The sequence below is a fragment of the Prosopis cineraria genome, unplaced genomic scaffold (assembly GCF_029017545.1).
Source record: "Prosopis cineraria cultivar Desert tree isolate PC_DT_omini unplaced genomic scaffold, ASM2901754v1 PC1332, whole genome shotgun sequence".
NCBI classification, from domain to species: domain Eukaryota; kingdom Viridiplantae; phylum Streptophyta; class Magnoliopsida; order Fabales; family Fabaceae; genus Prosopis; species Prosopis cineraria.
Window position 1 is genome coordinate 1 of NW_026556657.1, and position 7,419 is coordinate 7,419.

The 7,419-nt window shown below is 33.8% G+C and overlaps 1 pseudogene; it reads left to right on the forward strand.

Moving 5' to 3' along the window:
• Nucleotides 1–49: 49 nt before the first annotated feature.
• On the forward strand, nt 50–1,180 carry LOC129299865 (chalcone synthase-like; annotated as a pseudogene).
• Nucleotides 1,181–7,419: the final 6,239 nt, after the last annotated feature.

A 7,419-nucleotide genomic window follows, 5' to 3' on the forward strand; every position in this document is an offset into this window, starting at 1 on the left:
CAAACATGGTCGGTGTCGACGACTCCACTACTACTCACCGGTGCCATAGTCCGGCCACCATATTAGCCCTGGGAATTGCCACTCCTAGCAACTGCGTCAACCAAGATGATTTCCCTAACTTCTACTTCCGCATCACCAACAGTGACCACCTCACCAACCTCAAACAAAAATTCAAGCGCATCTGTACTTCTTTATTTTACTTTACTCTTCCCAGCTACCATTTCATTTGATTTCATGAATATATATATTTACACACACACCGCACGCACACTGTTTTCATTTGTTCAAGTGAAAAATCTATGATCAAGAAGCGTTACATGCACCTGACCAAAGAGTTTTTGAAGAAGAATCCAAACGTGTGCACTTACAAGGCACCTTTGCTTGATGTGTGCCAAGATGTAATGGCGGTGGAGTGCCTAAGCTCGGAAAAGAAGCTACAGTCAAGGCTATCCAAGAATGGGGACAACCCAAGTCTAAGATCACCCACCTTGTCTTCTGTACCTCCTCCAACGTTGACATGCCAGGCGCCGACTACCAACTCACCAAGCTTCTCGGCCTCCGACCCTCCGTCAAGCGTCTCATGATATACCAGCAGGGCTGCTTCGCGGTGGCACCGGCCTCCATCTTTCTAAGGACTTGGCTGAGAATAATAAGGGTGCGCGTGCTCTCGTTATTTGCTCTGAGATCAATGTTGTCACTTTTCAAGGGCCCAGTGATACCCACCTTGAATCTCTCGTGGGTCAAGCCCTGTTTGGAGACGATGTGGCTGCGGTTATCGTGGGTGCAAACCCTGATCCTCCCACGGAGCATCCTGCCGGACTCTGACGGAGCCGTAGGTCCACACCTTCAGGAGGCTAGTCTCATGATCCACTTGATGAAAGATGTGCCGAGCATCATCTCGAAGAATATCAAGGAGAGCTTGGAGGAAGCTTTGAGGCCCATGGGCAACATCAAGGACAACTGGAACTCCATTTTTTGGATCGTGCACCCAGGCGGACGGGCCATTCTGGATGAAGTGGAGATGAAGCTAGGGTTGGAAAAAGAGAAGCTAGAAATGACGAGACACGTTTTGAGTAAGTTCGGAAACGTAATCAATGCGTCGATACTGTTCATACTGGACGAGATGAGGAAGAAGTCGCTAAGGGAAGGTAAGGCCACCACCGGAGAAGGATTTGAATAGGGAGCGTTGTTAGGGTTTGGGCCAGGATAACAGTGGAGACGGTGGTGTTGCATAGTGTTCCTGTGGTTAGAGATGATTAATTACGAGCTAAGTGTGGTACTTAATTAAGAGCTAAGTTAAGAGTGTGAGTTACACATGCATGGGGCAAGTGTTGGTGAATATTTCTTTTTCTTTTTGCAACGTAAAATTATTAAGTAATATGTGCATGTCTTTAAAATTATTTTATCTTCTCAGAGACACCTTTCTTAACTCCCTTTTTTATCCAACCTTCTCTTTTAAAATTAAAACATTTATTTTAGGAGTGATAAGTTTTCATTTTTATATTACTATTTTATCAAAAAAGCTTTAATATTTAAACTTTCTTTACCAGCTTTAATTTTTAAACTCAAGGTTTACTATACTGTACTCCAAATTAAGGAAGCAGCGTCATGAGATGAAATACTCAATGATTCGCGTATTTTTTTTTTTTTTAAATCTAGAGACTTAAGTGACCTGAGGACCAGCTATATGAATAAATGTATTGGATCCGATACAGTATAGCATAGTATGGTAATTGTCAAAATTTTAAGATGAGTACATGAATACATAATAAGTATTTCAAAATTATCGTTGGGCATGTGCATGAATATACATAAGTTTTTGTTCAAATTTTAAGTATTATAGAAAGATTTTGATAAAAAAATATAATATAAATATTAGAATATATAATACGCGTATCATGAAATACACGTATCAGATTTGTGTAACTTTTTAAAAAGAATGAGTGCTTCATGATATTCAACCTTTTTAATTAGAAAATTATTGCTGCGAGATCTTTTTAATGATATGAAGAGGACAGATCCTCTGTAATCTAACACAAGGGACAAATTCGGCCAAAAAAAAAAACACAAGGGACAAATTAAACCATGAATCAATCTGTCAAACTCAAATAATTTTCGGTGGATAATAATTAAAACGGCTCTAGAAAGGCCAAATGGGAAATCACTCAAAATATTAATCAACCCAATTGGTTGCTTCTGGGTGGTTCTCCAAAGTCTACACCAATACCCTCACCCCTGGAGGGGAGACTCTCTGGCTCCTCCTGTCCTGCCCTCACAAGGTGGGGTGGGTCCCACAAGGGCTCTTTTTGGCAGCAGTTACGATAACGTTAAAGTCCCCTTTGGCGTTTGTCATTGAGGTCGTCTTTTATAAGGCCTTCTTTGTACAGCCGTAATTCGGCCACCCCAAATTCGCTTGGGAAAAATAGTTAAAAATCGAGTTATGAATATGTGCTCTTTTAAGAGAAAAAATATATTTTAAATCTGATATAAATAAGCTCAATTGTTAAAATTATTAACCTAATATATATATATATACAGAGTAAATAATTTGGTCAACTCTAACAAACCAACTTAAATTTGACTGAAAAAAGTTAGGACTAAGTTTGAATATATGTAATTTTTTAAAATGATAAGATAATTTAAACTAGATCCTAATAAATTCAAACCATTCGAATTATCAAATCTAGTTCTTTTCTTTTAGGCTGTGTTGTTATCTGTTTAATTTTTTTTTGTTTCTAATATTTATGTTTTCTCTAATAAAAAACAATACATCGAATTCAAATATTTTCAAGAGAATTACAACAAAGTTTTTAAAGGAAGCAATTTATTTAAGAGAAGTCCAAGTGATTCTAAAACTTCACATAAATCTCATGGTCCTTTAAGTGATCAAAATTAAAAAGCAAAAAATACTAAATTACCCTTATAAGAAATTCTAATCGTGCGTGACTGTTCTGATGTTCCCCCAAAAACTCATCCCTCGAACCCGAATCCCTTTTGAAAACATAGTGTGCCTTTATTTTCCCTTATCTCTGACGTCTTCTCGATGCTACGTCCTATTTACAATCGCCTTTTACACCCTCTCATCCTTTGTTGTCACAATTGATGGATGCGGCACCTCTTCTGCCATTCAGCGTGCACTAGCTAGGCCTGTCAGGGCTTCAATCCTCTATACTAATGAAGTGGAGGTTCTTCGAAAGAAATAGCAGCACTTGGCCTGATGCCAATGAACTAGCTTAAGGACCGATATCAAAAAAAAAGAAGCTACTCGCTTTGAATTTGCAACTTGAAGATATGTGCTTTCTAAATGTGTAGCATGCATTGTAAATATAAAAGAAAAGGAAATGCTTTTTGTGAATCAAAAATAAGAACTTACAAGCTTGAGAGCTTTTAGTTGCAAATCAAGGAATAGCTGTTGTAAATTTTTGAAACTGGTCAAGTCATTTTTCATCTTAAATTTCGATGTTAAAATTTTTATTCAAATTAAGAATAGGAACTTTATTTGCAAACTAAGTAGCTTTTAGTTGCAAACCAATGAGTAACTGTTGCAATGGACTAAATAATTTCTCAGGAATGTTAAATTTTTTATTCCAAATTAAAAATGGGAACACTACTTGCAAATTAAACAAATTTAAGTTGCAAATTAGAGTAGTAGTTGCAAAGCCTTGAAATTGACCAAATCATTTATCTTAAACTTCTGTCAAATTATTCATTTCAAATCAAAAATAGGAACGTTACTTGCAAACAAAGGAGCAGTTAGTTACAAATCTAATAAGAGTAGCAGTTGTAATTGATTATGTCATTTCTCATATTAAACTTATGTGTTAAACTTTTAATCCCTGGATTAAAAATGGGAACACTACTTGGAAATTAAGGAACATTAAGTTGCAAAATTAATCTTCTCTCTCATAGGAGAAGTGGTCAAGTTTTGTGTTCTTAAATAAAAACAGGAAAAACTTTAGAATGAAGTTGCAAATTTGAGAGCTTCTTTTAAAGTTTGGTGATTAAGCTTTGTCTTCCTGAATAAAAATAGGAAATCAGCTGTAAAATTTTAATTCAGAGTTACAAATTCCGGATACATAGTTGCACATTTTTTTATGCGAGCAAAGAATGATTTGCTTCTTTTAAAGTTCAATAATTATTTGTTGATAAACTTTTAAAGTTTAATAATTAAGCTTTGTGTTCTTAAATAAAAGGCGGAAAACAAGTTACAAATCCCTGAAAATGAACAAGTAATGACATGCTTCTTATAAAATTTAATGATTAAGTTTTGAGTTTCTAAATAAAGAAAAAAGAAAAAATGTCGCAAATTCTTTAATTGGAAGTTGCAAATTTGGGGTATGGAGTTGCAAATTTTTGGAAATGACAATGCATGTTACAAACAGACCAAATAAGGAGCTGCACCTGCAAATTGATAGGCAAAGTTTTGTGTGGAGATGAAGCTAGGGCTGGAAAAGGAGAAGCTGGAAACGACGAGACATGTTTTGAGTGAGTACGGAAATGTGATCAGTGCATCGGCACTGTTCATACTGGACGAGATGAGGAAGAAGTCGCTGAGTGTTGTTAGGGTTTGGGCCAGGAGTAACAGTGGAGACGGTGTTGCAGAGTGTTCCCGTGGTTGGAGATGATTAATTATACGAGCTAAGTGTGGTAGTTAATTAAGAGCTAATTAATTAAGATTGTGAGTTAAACATGCATGGGGCAAAGGAAATAAGGATGGAATGAAAAACTAGCTATGATAGTAAAAATGAGATGATGGCAGGTATACGTGACAGTCTAAGGGTTAAACGCCTGGGTGTGACCGAAATTAATAAAATAAACAAATTATTCAGTAATTTATGCATGTCTTTAAAATTAGTTTATTGTAATGACCTAAAAAATGAAAAAAGTATAAATAATAAAAAAATAAATTTAATTATTTTTCTTTTAGTATTGATGTTTTATTTAATTATTTTAGTTATAGTATATGAGAAGTATTGGCTTGATGAATTTTGTACTGATTATTTATATAAAGATCTAGTGTTCAAATCTTACTTAAATTAAATGTTAGTTTATTTTTTTTATATTGAGAAAGTACTAAAGTATCCTTACATTTTATTTATAAAAATAGTATAATGTCAATAATAAAAATCTGATGGGATATTATTTTAAAATTTTCCCAACAAATTTTGAGTCTTCTTTCGTAATTTTTCCAATTTATTTTTTATTCAGAATCTTTCCATTTTATTCGAATGTTGACGTTAAAACAGAGCACTTGAGTCTTCTTTTCTCGACCGCCGCATTTCTCTGGTTCTTCATCATCGGTCACCTCTCTAGCTCTCCTCGTCAAGTTCTTTTGCTCGCCGTTGACTTGTGTTTCTTTGCTATTGCTGGTTCATCCGTCGCCCTTCTTTTCACCCATGTTCGTCAGCTACGGTGGGGTTGGGTCGCTGGAATTCCGTTCCCCTGTCATCGTTTTCTGCTCTGTGTCAACGTGAGGTGAGTGGTCTTCAACTTCTCCTCTTGTCGTCGCATTTCTATAGCTGGAAGAGTTCAAGTTGCCGGTATTTCTCTCCTTGGTTCGCTGTTATTTGTTTTTTCTTTCTGTTTAATGGCTGATGGTACCATGCCTGCGTTTAGTTTCCGTTTACCCTTCCTCGTCAACTGTTAGCATCACGTGAGTGCTTGATTTTCACCTTTCCTTCCTCCTCGGCCAAGGGCGACGTGGGAGTGATAGTTGTAAGCTGGAATTATTCTCTTTTGTAGTAAAGAAAAAAAAAATCTACTTTTATCCTTCTTCGATGCTGTCAGTTTGGGAGATTTAATTATTGATTGGTTGATGTTATGCATTATTTATTTTGATGATTAAGCTGAATGTGGTGATAGACTTAATGTTGAAAATTGATTAAATTGTTAGATATTTGTAGTGAACTAAACTTGATGCACTCAAGATGATCGTACAAAGGTGTGAAAGAAGAATATGATGGATTAAATATTGTTAAGTTTTCATGTTATAAAATCGGAGGAATATATGTAAGTTGATTTGAGTTATACATTGGAATTTTAAAATACTAAAATAAGAGAGAGGATTTCATAGGAGGCTTCTATAGTATTTTATAGTTTAAAGGAAATATAAGAATGATATAATTTATGATTGAGAATGAGTCATAAAAAAGTATGAGGATAAATTAAAATTTATCAAATGATTTAACTAATTCAAATATGCTTGAAACATAATTAGTTAGAGTATTATCTTCAATGTTGTTTGGATTGAATGTGATGTCACTAAGTGCTTCCAGAATTTCTTTATAAGTGATTTTAGAATTATGATTTATTTTGTTAGTAAATTAATGGCACAATTAGAATTAAGGTGAGAATTTAAAGTGAACGAACCTTCAAATTTTTAAAAACTTTCAGGTGAGTTGAATAAATTTTTAGTAATATGTTTGTAACAATTTCTTTATTTGAATTTTAATATTATTCCCTTATAAATTGTATTAATATTCTTTTCAATTCAATTTTTTATAATAATTGCTTTACTAATAATTTATATTGTTGATGAGCAATGATTGAAACAGATATACGACAAATTATATTATTTCTCATAAGCAGTTTAATTATGTAATTCTACATGAATATATAAAATTTTTATTATAATAATTCATGTATGGAGCGAATGCTAATAAATTTGGACAATAGACAATGAAAGTTAAAAATTTTAAAATTATTTTTTTTTTGCTCCACACAAGCTTGTTTTTAATGAGGGAGACTGAGTTCAGAATGTTAAATATTAACAATAATTTCATTAGCCCTTGATGTACCATAATACACCTAATTAGCAGGATACTTGTAGGAGGTACTAACCCCGTGTACAGGCCAATGCACGTGGAATGGAGGAATGAATGTTTGTAAGTATTGTGTCACGCTTGTTTTGTAGGCTTCTTGCCTGTACTTGTTTCGTGGCTTCTAATCGTGCTGCTTGATTATTTCTTTGCTTTAAGCTGTGCTTGTTAGTTATTTATTCTCATGAATTATATGTCTATACTTAATTAGTTATTTACCCCTGTGGATTATATGTCTACGCTTATAATTTATTGTGATGAAGCTCTCCTAAATTTAAATGAAAATTTATCATTTATACATTAATCTTCTGAAAGCATCTTATTGAATTGCATTGTTATTGAAAGTGTTTATATTTTATGAGTTGTCCCCATTTTTAAAACACTTATGCAATTCTGATAGTGTTTGTTTAATTTTATAATTATATTATTGAGAAAATAAGTTATTTATTGTTAGCTTAAGTATATGTTTTATTATTTCATTAAGTCATTTTAAATTAAGTTTATTAGTTATTATCTTCATAATTTTTATTTATAATTTTGACTGGGATGCTACTCATTAGAAATTTTTTTGATCTCAGATATCGTACTTGGCCCTGTACCT